The sequence below is a fragment of the Urocitellus parryii genome, chromosome 5 (genome assembly GCF_045843805.1).
Source record: "Urocitellus parryii isolate mUroPar1 chromosome 5, mUroPar1.hap1, whole genome shotgun sequence".
Classification (NCBI taxonomy): domain Eukaryota; kingdom Metazoa; phylum Chordata; class Mammalia; order Rodentia; family Sciuridae; genus Urocitellus; species Urocitellus parryii.
Genome location: NC_135535.1, coordinates 80891801 through 80906791, shown reverse-complemented (window position 1 = coordinate 80906791; position 14991 = coordinate 80891801).

The following is a 14991-nucleotide window of genomic DNA, read 5'->3' as shown; positions in this document are numbered from 1 at the left end:
TGCATGCCAGGTAAACTCCTTACTGTAATGGACTAGTTTTCAACATCAGGAAAACTCTTCATCATTCAAAATTAAGTGGTGCTTCCTGTAAATCCCTCAACTCCTCTCCCTCCAAGTTAGGTACCTGTGTTTAGATTTCCAGTCGCATGATGAGAATATATGGAGCCCTTGTCAAGCCAGGCTGACTGCATCTGTTTACTACTCTGTCTCCTAGAAGATGGGGCGCTCTTGCTGGCAGTGCATTTTGTCTGGATTTTCTAGGTGTCATCTGTTTCCCATCAAAGTCTTTTCTTCACTCTGATTCATGTTCTTTCTGCTCAGAAGCATGCTCCCATGTTCTCAGGCTTGCAGCTGGATTTCAATGGGGACCTCTTCTGGGAGAGGGGAGGAAGGAAGGAAAGGAAGGTCAGGGTATTATTCCTCTGGTGCCCTCCTTGCAAGGTTGCCCTAAGATAGATGTGTTGTTCCTTGTACCTCTCCAAGGGACATTTACACAAGATTTTTCCCTTCTGGGTCTAGGTACTATTCTCTTCCCACTACTCTTCAGATCTCTGGGTGAATACAGCAACTCTTTTCTCACTAGCCTGGGATACTAAACCAACCCCCAGGAGGAGCATATATATGGCTTGATGAACAAACCTCTCTCTAATATCCCAAATTTAAATGTGTCTTCTTTTTCCTGTAATGGATGTGGCACATATACTGGGTTTCCATCTAGTTATGTGACTTCTGTGGCAGGCACGATTTTGGTTGCTGAAGAAAAAGAACTTGACCTTACAGGCATGTATTCTACACCTAGCCCAGAGCCTGGCACTCATTTAAATGTATGGATACATTTACTCTTCATATTAATTTTTCTTCTTTTTTTTCTGTATTAAGAGTTCTTTCTAGGCAGATGGGAAAGAGACTGGCAGATTCTCCTGAAAGGAACAAGAGTAGTGTGGGGACTAAGTCACCCAGTGGGGGATATTCCTAGAATAAGTGGCTAGGTGGTAGAGAGCCCAGGAAGGGGCACTATTGAAACAGAAACTGCATTTATATCTAAATACACTTATTCCAATCTAATAAATTCAGAAGCATTAAAAGTATTTTATCTGATTCAAATTTTCTAAGTGGATATAGAAATGGGCTTACAGGGGCTTGCCTTTTATGCAAGATAATACAAGAATTATCCCACATGCAAAGTTTTGATATGGCTTTTTCAAAATATGTTTTGTAGAAAACAGCCACATTTCTTCACCTAAGCAGCAGAGGATTATGCTAAATATATTACTAGGAATGTATACCACTCAAGTGCCTTGCAAAATTATCCTTCCACATCTGACTTCAATTAAAAAAAATGCCCATACTTGAGACAAGGAGATGTTACTGTGCCTTTTCTTCCTCTTATCCTTTAAAACAGTCAGGTTAGCTGCAAACAAGCAGAGATTCTACATTTAGAACCATCTCTGAGAAAGATCACTGGAGGGTGACAGTGTTGGCATCTGCAGCCTGGGAAGGTATTAGCACAAAGACGATTTAATCATTTCTTCATGCCAACAGTGGTTTCACCTGATTGTTCTCCAGCTGTTCCATATTAAAATAAATTGTAGACATTTAAAAGAGCTGGTAAACAGGGTAATAATAATTCATATGCTCTCACGTCTTAATAACCAACTTTGTACAGAGCTATTTGGAGTTTAAATAAGGGGGGTGGTAGGACATTGAGAAATTCCACTTAATTGGTTCAAAAAGTGGGAACAGTCTCTTTGAGAATATCTTTTAAATCCCCCTTTTTTGCAAGATAATACAATAATGCTACAAAATATTATATTCTTTCCTCAAAAGACATTTGAAAGCAAAAGGTGAAAAATATTTTTTTTAAAAGAGAGAGAGAGAGAGAATTTTTAATATTTATTTTTTAGTTTTTGGCAGACACAACATCTTTATTTGTATGTGGTGCTGAGGATCGAACCCGGGCCACATGCATGCCAGGCAAGCGCACTACTGCTTGAGCCACATCCCCAACCCATGAAAAAGATTTTTTAAAAAGAGGAAAGTCAATAGCAAAAGCAATTCTAAGCAGGAAGTGTGAATCTGGAGGTATAGTGATACCAGAGTTCAAACTGTACTACAAAGCAATAGTAACAAAAACAGCATGGTACTGGTACCAAAACAGGCAGGTGGGCCAATGGTACAGAATAGAGTACACAGAGACTAATCCACAAAGTTACAACTATCTTATATTTGATAAAGGGGCTAAAAACATGCAATGAAGGAAAGATAGCATCTTCAACAAATGATGCTAGGAAAATTGGAAATCCATATGGAACAAAATGAAACTGAATCCCTTTCTCTCGCCATGCACAAAAGTTAACTCAAAATGGATCAAGGAGCTAGATATCAAATCAGAGACACTGCTTCTGATAGAAGAAGAAGTTGGCTACTATGTATGTATTGTGGGGTCAGGCTCCAAATTCCTTAATAGGACACCCATAGCCCAAGAGTTAATAACAAGAATAAACAAATGGGACTTACTTAAACTAAAAAGTTTTTTCTCAGCAAGAGAAACAATAAAAGAGGTAAATAGAGAGCCTACATCCTGGGAACAAATTTTTACCCCTCACACCTCAGATAGAGCCCAGAATATACAAAGAACTCAAAAAATTAAACAGTAAAATAACAAATAACCCAATCAACAAATGGGCCAAGGACCTGAACAGACACTTCTCAGAGGAGGACATACAATAAATCAACAAGTACATGAAAAAATGCTCACCATCTCTAGCAATCAGAGAAATGCAAATCAAAACCACCCTAAGATACCATCTCACTCGAGTAAGATTGGCAGCCATTATGAAGTCAAACAACAATAAGTGTTGGCGAGGATGTGGGGAAAAGGGTACACTTGTACACTTCTGGTGGGACTGCAAATTGGTGAGGCCAATTTGGAAAGCAGTATGGAGATTCCTGGGAAAGCTGGGAATGGATCCACCATTTGACCCAGCTATAGCCCTTCTCGGAGTATTCCCTGAGGACCTTAAAAGAGCGTACTATAGGGATACTGCCACATCAATGATTATAGCGGCACAATTCACAATAGCTAGATTTTGGAACCAACCTAGATGCCCTTCAATAGATGAATGGATTAAAAAAGTGGCATCTATACACAATGGAGTATTATGCAGCACTAAGAAATGACAAAATCATAGAATTTGCAGGGAAATGGATGGCATTAGAGCAGATTATGCTAAGTGAAGCTAGCCAATCGCTAAAAATCAAATGCCAGATGTCTTCTTTGATATAAAGAGAGCAACTAAGAACAGAACAGGAAGGAAGAGCATGAGGAAAAGACTAACAGTAAACAAAGATGAATGGGGGGAGAGAAAGGGAGAGAGAAGGGAAAGCATATGGAAATGGTAGGAGACCTTCAATGATACACAAAATTATAAGAGGTTGTGAGGGGCAAGGGGGAGGGAAAAAAAAAGGGAGAGAATTGAACAACAGCAGAGGAGGTAGAGAGGAAAGATGGCAGGGGAGGGGAGGGGAGGGGGTATAGTAGGGGATAGGAATGGTAGCAGAATACAACAGTCACTAATATGCCATTATGTAATAATGGGAGTGTGTAACCGATGTGATTCTGTAATTTGTATTTGGGGTAAAAATGGGAGTTCAAAACCCAATTTAGTCAAATGTGTGAAAGATGATATATCATGAGCTCTGTAATGTTTTGAACAATCAATAAAAAAAGAGGAAAGTCTTGCTTCATTTAGAGATCTTAGATTTTCTTGGAAATGTTCATTGTTATTTGTATATGAAATAGGAACAGAATTGTATATATTCCTAAAAAAGTGAATTAAAACTAATAATGAAATTTTTTTGACATTCTATCAGCAAACTATATGTCCTAGTAAGAGATTTAATTCAACAAGTACAGAAATGGGGTAAATAGAAGCCTAAATGTCTAGCAAAGGATATATATATATATATATATATATATATTTCTCATACACACACTCTTACAGTTTAGGTCTGGAAACTCCCAAAAGGCCCCAAATCTTGGTTTCCAGCCCAGTGCTATTGGAAGGTGGTACAAACCTTAAGAGGTGGGGCCTTGGTCACTGGGGGCACATCCTCAAAGTGGATTGTAAGACCTGATCTCTTCCTTTTCCTTTCTTTTTTGATTCCTTGACGTGAGACAAACAACTTTGTTCCACCACAAGCTTCCTCCATGATATACTGCCTTACAATAGGCCTTACCACATTCCCAAAATAACAGGGTCAATGAACATGAACTAAAACATTTGAAACTACATGCCCAAATAAACCTTTTCTCTTTTTCAGTTGGGTACCTCAGGTGTTTGTTATAGTAATGGAAAGCTGGCTCACTAACACATGATGGTAAATTATCAAGGAAGAAAATTTAAGTTTGTAAAGAAATTTTTTTAAAAACTAACTAAATCTTTAAACCTACATGACTATTACAAAATGCTTACTCCTGTGTAACCAATCATTAGAAGAAGACAATAACACTTTCTAAATCTAATATCAGCAATTTTACTTCCCAATTAACTTTTATTTAGTTGAATAAAGGCAGGAAATCAAATAATATAATTATATTTTTAATTTTATTTAAGATGAGAGTTATTAGACACATAAGAGAAATTAAATGATACTTAATAAGTACATATTTTTCCTGTCACTCTAACTGCCACATTTTGTTGTACATTCAAGGATTTGGGGGCCTATGTCTAACTCCAATATGACTCTGTTATGCTCTACCCATTTTTTTGTCTTTTCATTATATCTTCATCATTGACTCGACATTCTGCATCCATTCACTTTCTTTTCATTGAAATGATCAACGTGATAAAAGCTTCTTTATTCCAATATCCAGAATCTGTGACCTCTATTATAATGCTACAATTTGTTTTCTTTCATGTTTTCAGATAATTATCTCTCTTGATGAGTTTATTCTTTTTCTAAAATTAGTCAATTAATTGATACTTACTAAGCTGGACAATGTGCAAAGTAAGATGATTGAAAGTTCAGAAAGAAGACATGAATCTCAAGGGTTTGGTAATACAAGAGCACCAACTAGCAAACGGGATTGCTGAATAAGTGAGCAGGACATGCCATAGATTCTCAGTTAAGTTGTGATGAACTGGCAAGTGGTTCAAGAAAAAGTACAAAGATGGATTGCTTTGTGCCAAAAGAAATTGTGGAGGAGAAGGTTTGGAGGTGGATGAAAGCACAGGCACCTTACATGGCAGTAAGGAGAGATACTTGGTAAGAGGAAGCTACTGCAGAGGGACAGTAGGAGAGGAAATCAGTCAGTCTGTGGATGCCCAAGAAAGACAGTACAGTTGTTACCAAGGTCATAGGCTCTGAGGCCAGCCAGGTTCCCTTTGTCATTCTGGTTCTGCCATCTGCAGGCCTCAGTCTCCTCATCTGTAAAACAGAAATGAGAATGGCAACTTCCTCAAAGATTCCTATTAGCATTAAATGGGAAAATTCCTCTCACAGTGCCTAGTACATATCAAGGAATCAAAATGTAGGAGTTTTTATTACCAGTCACACAGAGGGGTCTGGGTCTGACTGAAGAGTCTCAGTGTAGAGTTACATAATGAATCATTCACCTGGAAAAACTCCCATCACCCTATCTAGAGGGAGGAGGTCCCTTATCCCACATCCTCTCTGGTTGGTCTTCTCAGTGTCCTTTGAAGTTAGTGTAACAGCACAGATTTGAAGTGGTTTCTTACACAGCCACAGCATCCCACCCTATATTAGCCTCTAGAACCAAGACTCTTGCCTCTGTACTCAGCTGTAGGTTCCCAATAAAGTCCCAGTATGTTGATCTTCTCATGTATGTTGATCTTCGCAGTATGTGAACACAGACTTGTGTCAAGACAATCCTAAATTCAAATGGTAATTACATGTGATACTTTGGACAAGTTATTTTCTCCGAATTCAATATTCTTACATAGAAAAAAATTATAAATAATAAATACAACTTGTATAGGCTGCTGTGAGGCTTAAATGAAGTAACCAAAAACAAAAGTATCTAACCAGAAAGGGAGCTGGGCACACTACACTTTAAGAGTTCCACTTCTTGGCAGGCATTGGGATTTAGTTTAATTATAACATAACATAACAAAAGACATAGCACAATATAACATCACATAGCTACTTTAATTGTCATAGAAATCCTGTGAGAGAGATGTTATCATTCCCATTTTATACATGAGAAAACCAAGACAGGTTAAGGAACTTACAGAGTCATGCACAGGAGGGTGGCAGAGCTGCATCTGACCCAGCAGTCTGACTCCAAGACTCTTCATCACCCTCTCCATCCCCACCTTCTCAGAACCCCTAGAAGGTAACAATGTGGGCCAGAGTCAGTTCCCAGGCCCAGGGCATCTCTGACCTCAGTGCCTTTGGTTGACATTAAGCCATAATCAAAAGGAAATCCTGTGTTCCCCAGGGAGTTGTTTACTTATTATTCTATGGTTCACTCCTTAGGCCCAAAGTTACCAGTCATTGCTACTGGTAGAGAGAGGCCACACTGGTCAGATAAGGTCCCAGCTGTTCACCCCCTTCATGTCCCTTTTCTTTATAGAGAAGCATATTTCCAGTTAAAATTTCCATCTTCTGCACACATTCTGCCTCCTCCTAGCATGATCTGACAAAATTTGTGATCTGCTTGGCTGTGTGCCTCCGTGTGAGCCTGAACTGTGTAGATGCTATTTTTCTATTTCAGCCTTCACCTCATCAATCTTTCCCTCAGATTCTGTGCCAACAGTCATTTTTCTATTCTCAACACCTTCTACTTTTCTTCACCTGTTTCTGTTTTGCTCTGCTCCCTCCATTGCTTATCTCAGGGGCTTCCCATTTCTCTGCATGGACAACACAAGGCCTAGCCTTTTTATAGCAATTTCCACTGAACATTAATGTACCTGAGACTGCTCACTTAAATTTCTCTGAAGACCTGCATTCAGCACTTCACTGGGGAAAATAAATTTAGCTTACTTCTGAGAATAGGGCTCAAGTGTTTGCACCTTTTTTATAGTACAATGATCAACTACTCTCTTAAGTATATGACATGTCTTAAAATATATGTTGAAACATCTGCTGCCTCACTGAGCAGCCAAAAGCGATCTGTTTGAACCATGATTCACTCTTTGCTGATGCAAGATGACATTCTGTCTTATTCTTCCAGGTGCCTCCTATATTCTTCAGGAGACAGGAAGTATGATCCCCACAGGAATGAAGTGAATCTTCTCCAACATCTAGCTAGGTCAGCCCCTCTGACAGGCCTGAAGCTCACATACTGCCCTGAAGTAGAGTGGCCTGATCTGAATTTGCCCGTGTTTCTCAGACAGCCCCTCGTATCCACCCAGGATAATAGTGTTTTTTCAACTTCCCTCACCTTTTCCAAATTCTTTCTTGTGGCTGCATCAGTAAGCAGATGGGTGACCTGCACCCATACACTAGAAGATCGCAAATTACTTTTGGAATTCTACAAATTCAACAAACCAAAACAAACAAAATATTTTAAATTGCCTCATGACAATGGCTAAAGAAATAATCTTTGGACAGTGACACTTTCTCTATGATATTTATATTGGACTTCCATTATCAATTTTTTATGAAGCTCAATTTTATCTAAATTTATTTTACTTCAATTTCAGTAGTTGGTAATTAGCATTTCTCTTTTGATTTGTTTTGCTTTCTACAACTGAAACAAGTATAAAAGCTGCTTCTAGCAATCATAGACCCTGCTGCTTAGGGGCATGTAATGGCTTTGTTACAACCACTTTAAGCCATACTGTGATTACAGGGATTACCTGAGACCTCAAGGGTTCTTTCAATCCTGTGTAAACATTATCAGAACATAATTTTGTGGATCTGTTTGCATGAACATGGTTTCTCAAAAATATTCGGCTTCTGTCACAAATATCAGCTTTTTTCAGTCTAGTAAAAATGTATACTTATTAGATAACCAATCATATCATAATGACTGTGGTTTCCTGACACCCAGGCTGAGCCTAAATTAGGTGGCAAAGGTAAAACCCAGGAGAGAGCAATGCCATCTTAGACGCCTGGCATTAACCTTCAACATCCATCAGGAGGTGCTATACTTAAGTTAGAAATTTCATCCATCATTGAAGTTGTGGGGTTTCCTGCCATAGCTAGTTTGTCTTTATAAAAGGTGAGTGAGGGAATTGATTGAAAGTAAAGACTATCAGAGGACTGATTTACAGCTTTACCACACACAACTGCCAACCTGAGCAAGTTACTTTTGCTTACAGTGCCTTGTGTTCTTGTCTATAAAATGCAGATAATACTATCAACCATAATAGATTGTTGTTAGGGTTAAAAGAGAATGGAGGCATTGATATCAGTGCCTGAACATAATAAAGACCTGATAAATGTTGGCTAGTGTCCTGGTTAGTTTTATACAGACTGCAGAACCCATTTATCAAATCACACATTAATCTAGTGTTACTAAAAAGGTGTTTTGCAGATGTGACTAACACCTGTAATTACTTGACTTCAAGTAAAGGAGATTAGGCTTTTTTCTACATTTAAAAACTTTTAGGGGGTTGGGGCAAAGGGGAGAGAGGGAAGGGAACATGGGGACAGGAAAGATGGTGGAATGAGATGAACATTATTACCCTAGGTACATGTATGACTACACATATGGTGTGACACTATATCATGTACAACCAGAGAATTGAAAAGTTGTGCTGCAATTATGTACAATGAATCAAAATGCATTCTTCTGTCATATATACATAATTAAAATTAATTAAGTAATGTTTTAAAATTACCATGAATATCAAATTGTCCCTAAAAAATATCAAGTGGCTTGAATATTTTAATCTTCATTTAAAAATAATATGTTCCTCAGACTCTATCACCACTTGTTTTCTACAAAGGAAACTAAGTCAATGATGACTTTGACACTGTAGTTATTGCTAAGGACAGTCCTCTTGGCATCACCCTCAACTTCCTCCATGACTGGACTCTGGTCTCCCTCCTGCTGTCCCAAGCTGCCTGTTGTCACACTCACACACTTTGCCTTGCACACCCCTCATGCTGTTTATGCTGTATTTTCTTTCTAGGGCCTTTCCCACCTTTCTTCATCACTCTATGAGGACTCAGCTCCAGTTACACTTCCTAAGCCCCCCTGGGGTCTCACAACACTATGTGCACATTTTCTCACTGCCCTTTTTATTTACACAACTTTCTTTCTAGAGGTGTAAGCTGTCATCTGTCTCATGCTGGGCCAGTCTATCACTCTGGTTCTTATGAGAATCTGGGATCAGGACACAGAAATCCTATTTCAATTCTTTTAAAGACTCAGAGACCAGCAAAGCTGAGCTATAGGCAAATCTGCACTAACCAAATTAGGAAAAGCCAGTCTGAAAAGCAAAAGGGAAAGGAAAATGACCTGAACAAAAAGCCAAAAGGAATCCACAATCACTGAAGAGGTGAAACATAAATCAATTTGATCTTATCATCTCCTGTGTCCATAAACCTCACACCCAGCCATGGTTCCTACGAGAATCTCATGTATCTTCCTCATAAAGTCCCCATGTTTGCTTAAATGGTTTTGAAAACATTTTGGCTTCTAACAAGCAAATGATCCCTAAGCCACTAACATGCAGAAAGTGATGAAATACACACACACACACACACACACACACACACACATAAATATATATGCATATATCTGTTGACTAAATGAATCAATGACTGTCTTTTATTGTATTAGGTCAAAAGATTCCTTCTCAACTCTCAATACCCAACAGAATTTCAACTTTTCACCTGCCATTGGAAGAAGAGCAATGTTTAAAAGACGAAAAATGGCAGTGATGTGTTTTATAAATGTATAGTAATAAAAGGAAATTTGATAGTTGTTAAAAAGTCAACCTTCTATAATTGCCACCTTTATAAAGATGAAAACATGGACACACAGAGAAGTAAAGAAACTGGCCCCCAAACACATTACAAATCAGAATCAGAATAGAGTCCAGGTTTCCTCTCAGGCCATCTTCCCTCTCCTACCTAACACACTGTCTTAAACCCTTGACTCAAACACAACCAGGGAAATATCTATGGCATTAGCTCCTGACAAAGCCAAACCAATGAGTGGTTCTACATCCTGAAATTTTAAAAAATGTAACAATGAGGGTTCAATGACAAGGGTACAGATAGTAAGACATTCTCTTCTCTGGGTTTTCCACCATAACACCTGTGTCTATACCTTAAGAAGGACTAGAGAGATTCTTAATGTCAGCATTTCTACAGTGTTTGATCATAATTTAAAGTTGTGTATCATTTTAAAACTTTAATAAAGAATCACTGGAGAGAAACAAACTGCACTGGGATAAAATTTTGCATAACAAAATTAGGTACCAAATTTAAAAATCATCTTAACCAGAAATATATATTGTGCATATTTGTGGCACAGATCATAATTGTTTTCACATTATGTCACAAATAACAATCATTCAAATGCCAAATATAAGAAGAAAATACATGATAAAGGCTAACAAGCAGTCACATAAAGCTCTATCAGTCAATAGCAAAAATACGTTGATTATTCATTAGGTTTAGAGGGATGCTCGGGCCTTTGGCTCAATATAATCTTTATCCTTCCAACCATCCAGAGTTGGGGTTTGTTTGGCTTTGTTTAGCTTCTTTTTCAAGTTATAATTAATTGTCTCTGTCATGTTTTCTTTGAATACATCACTCAATACTCTTGAAGTGTAAATCTTTAAGAGCAAACCTTTTGTGTAAGTCTCCCCCTAGAGACTGCTGCTAAGAATGACGTAAAAATCAATGTGCATTTTCTAGCTTATGTATAGAGATGGCTCTAACTTGCTGAATATAAACAGTACTGATATTTGTGAATACCTGTAAAAAAAACCTTCTTGTATGAATATCAAATTTATCTATCTAAAAGTTAGTAAATCATGTTTTTATTTCTTGCTTCTATCAATGATTTGCTTATTTAACTAGTTCTACTTTGTTCAGCAGTGCTATTGTCTGGATCTTGAATGTCTCCCAGAGGCCCATGTGGTAAAGGCTTGGTTCTCTGCTTAGTGCTATTGGGAGTAACAGAAATTTCAAGAGGTGGGGCCTAGTGGGAGGGCTTTAAAGGTGTGCCCTTCAATGAGATTATGGAACTCTGCTCTCTTCCTCTCTCTTTTTTCTTCACTTCTTGGCAAATGGTTTTGCTCCACCACACATCTTGCCAGGATGCTACCACAGGCCCAAAGTGATGGAGCCAAATGATCATGGACAAGGCAATGACTATGAAGTCTATGACTAATCACTAAAAGTATAGACCAAAATAAACTTTTCACTCTACAAGTCGATTATCTCAGGTATTTATTTGTTGAAATAACAGAAAGCTAACTAACATAACCTGAGACACTGAAAATGACAAAAATGGGTATTTTTTTAAAGCTGTTAAGAAAAATATAAAGAAACACAAGCAAGCCTTTTCAACCAAGTTTAATCTGTTAAGTAAATACACTCTTCTGTGAGGATTTAGTATGTTAACACACACCCGGGTGCCCTAGTACATTCTAAGCACTGATGACCTTTACAACATTAACCCACCATACTTTCCTTTTATAATATACATCTTTATACTTTGTTTTTATTTCATTTCATATGCTACAAGCCTATAAAAAGTGAGCAAATAATTTATATCATAAATATGTCAAACCAAGACTATATCATTTTCCTCTTTAATTCAATAGGAAAAAGAGGAAATATTGTACAAAAGAAAGTTATTCTCATCAATTCTTCAGCATTGGTTTTGCATGTATTATAGTTTGGATATGAGGTGACCCCAAAATCTGTTTATGCAGAAAGTTTACAGAGGTGAAATGATTAGATCTGAGAGCTGTGACATAATCAATCCATCCTAGTTTGAATGAACAGAATGGGTAGTCACTATAAGCAGGTGGGTCACTGGGTTTTGCCCAGGGAGGGTGCATCTTCCATGCAGCCCCTTGCCCACCTCCTTCTAGGCTACCATGAGCAGAGTAGCTTCCCTCCACCTACCACCAGGATGTGCTGCTTCACCTTGAGTCCAGAGCAGTGGACTCAACCGACCGATCATGGACCAAACTTCTGAAACTGTGAACCACAAAAAACTTTTCCCCCTCTAAGTTGTCCTTGTTGGTTATTTTGGTCAAGGAAATGCAAAACTAACACAATATTAAAAAAAAAATACATGGGAAATTCTAACACTACCACTTTTTAGCTGCCTCTATGTGCCAGGTTGTTTTACAGCTTTCCATGTGTTACTTCATTATAGTACTCACAACAACCCTAGGGTAGAGGTATGAGTAGTTTCATCATGGTATACATGAGGAAATTGAGGGACAGAGCTTAATAAATTCATCCAAGATCATATACTGGGTAAATAGTGGTGCAGAGTAAGAAGTCAGGTACTTGGGCATGAATGAGTTCATGCTCTTAGCTCCTCTGTATACAGCCTGCTTCATAGGATTTTTTTTAAGAGAGAGTGTGAGGAGAGAGAGAGAGAGAGAGAATTTCTTAATATTTATTTTTTTGTTATCGGCGGACACAACATCTTTGTTTGTATGTGGTGCTGAGGATCGAACCCAGGCTGCATGCATGCCAGGTGAGCATGCTACCACTTGAGCCACATCCCCAGCCCTTCATAGGATTTTATAAGAAGAAAACATTTGTGGGCTGAGGCTGTGGCTCAACGGTAATGCACTTGCCTGGCATGTGTGAGGCACTGGGTTCCAATCTCAGACTGCATAATAATAAATAAATAATAAAAGTCTATCAACAACTAAAACTAGATATTTAAAAAAGGAAGAAAACATTTAAAATATGTGTAAAATGATTAGCATAGTTCCTGACTTTTAAAAGTACCCAGTCCAGGGTAGTTATTGTGGTTACCATAATGGTTACTGGGTTGATAATCATGAATCACAATATTTTAAAACTGTTTTAATATCTGCCATTCCATTTTCCTTTGCTGAAAAAAAATTGGCTTTCTAAATTCTTTGGGACTACAAAGATTTGCTTCTTGGTCTAGAATTATGTTCTCATGAAAGAAGTATCAATATATCTCCCAAGTTTTTACAATGTAAAGATGAACTGAGATTGATTTTATTCTAATCATAACCTTTCATCAGGCTACATTAAAAAGAGGAAAGGAGGGAGGCAGAGAGACACAGTGCAAGAAGCAGAGCAGAGATAATGCAGAAAGTTCTAACTTGTGTTTAGAAAAAGAATGGAAAGATGTTTAGTGATCTTGAAATTACAGCTCTGAACCAGAGATTGGGAATTCCATATGGCAACTGTTCAGCACTTGGAAAAGCTTGAAGCCTAGGAAATTCTACCTAGAAGCTTTTCTGACAGGGACTGAATTGCATGTCAAAAAGAAATGCTTACATTCCAATAGTATCTCTCTCCATATGTGCTTCCAGTATAGATTAGAAAGTAGAGGCCTAACTTTGATTAACTTTAACTAAGAAAGGAAAGTGTTTATCTTTCATAGACCAAACTTCATACGAGCAATGAAAAACTGCCAGTAACAAATCAGCATTAAGCAAAACGAACCAAGGATACTGAGAGCTAGAACCTCTACCACATGCTACACATAATTTAAAGGAACATTGCCTCCATAGCATGTGATTTATTTGGAAGAAGCCCTTAGTGCTAAGTTCTGAGTGAAGCCAAGGAGCATTTTATTGAAATGAACCATTTTAGTGTTGAGTTCATTTCAAGTACCAACACAGCTTCCAATAAGCTCTCAGATGAATATATCAATATAATTTGTGTTTTATTACAGACACTGGGAACTCAATTTGAAGGAGTAACAACATCCTTATATAAAGCAATATATATATATATATATTTATATATATATTGTAAATATATACATATGTGTACATATGTATATATTTACAATACATTTATTTTGTAGTTTAGAATCTTGAGACTCCAGCATGGGTTTATCAATCAAGCCAAAGAGCAATACAGTCAGTGTTCTTCAGGCAAAACTCTCCTCCCTAATAACAATTCCCAAAGGAAAGTGGCACATAATTAAGGAAACCAGAAATAGCATTCTAATATGGCCTCTTTCATAAACTCCTTAATAGACCCCATTATTTCTGCTTCTCCTATGATAAAAATGAGTTCATCTGAACATGATTCTCATTGCATATTCCCTTACCTAGTTTAGGATATTCTCTTGGACATCAGGAACCACCCAACTATCTCTTCAGTGCCTTAACAAGCACTAAGAATGTCTCTTCCTCTGGGATACTAAGCGCTAATAAAACCTACGAACATTCATTATATTTTAAAAATAAGAAAATATTTTTAAACAACATTTTTTATTGAATTGGATAAAAATTGACAAGACTAAGTTATCTGAATTATTTAATTAATACAAAAGGTATATAATAATAGAGGTGCTATTTTTAAATAATAAGTTAGTAAAAAGGAACCAGGTTTTCTGAAATGCAAAGGATGATCAAATCCTCTAAGGAAATGGAGCACACCAAATCTTTCACCTTTAGCAAAGCAGGTGAAGAAGAGATCACCACCATAAAAGTAAGAAAGAAAAAAAAATAGGTGAAATTTTTACTAATTCTTAAATGTGGACTATGGACTAACCTGTCAACTTGGAATTTCTCGGTGCCCCAGACTTAAGAAGAGTCTCTGCTCATTCACAAGCTTTTTGTCCAGGAGCCTCTCTATCAGATGCTTACAAGATGGGGCAGAGATGGTACCTACAATAACCCCCCTCAGCGGGATAATGGTGTGAAATCCCATCTCATTGAAAGCAAAACCTGGACAACCAGGGGACAGGGTAGGGAATCCTTCTTCCCCTGCTCTCAGACAAAAGTGTGCTGCAGTGGAGGAGGAGCTAGTAGCCAAAGCCATCTGCAGCTGAGTGATTTGGAGAGTTGCTTGAGCCCAGTGTCCTAACCAGTATAA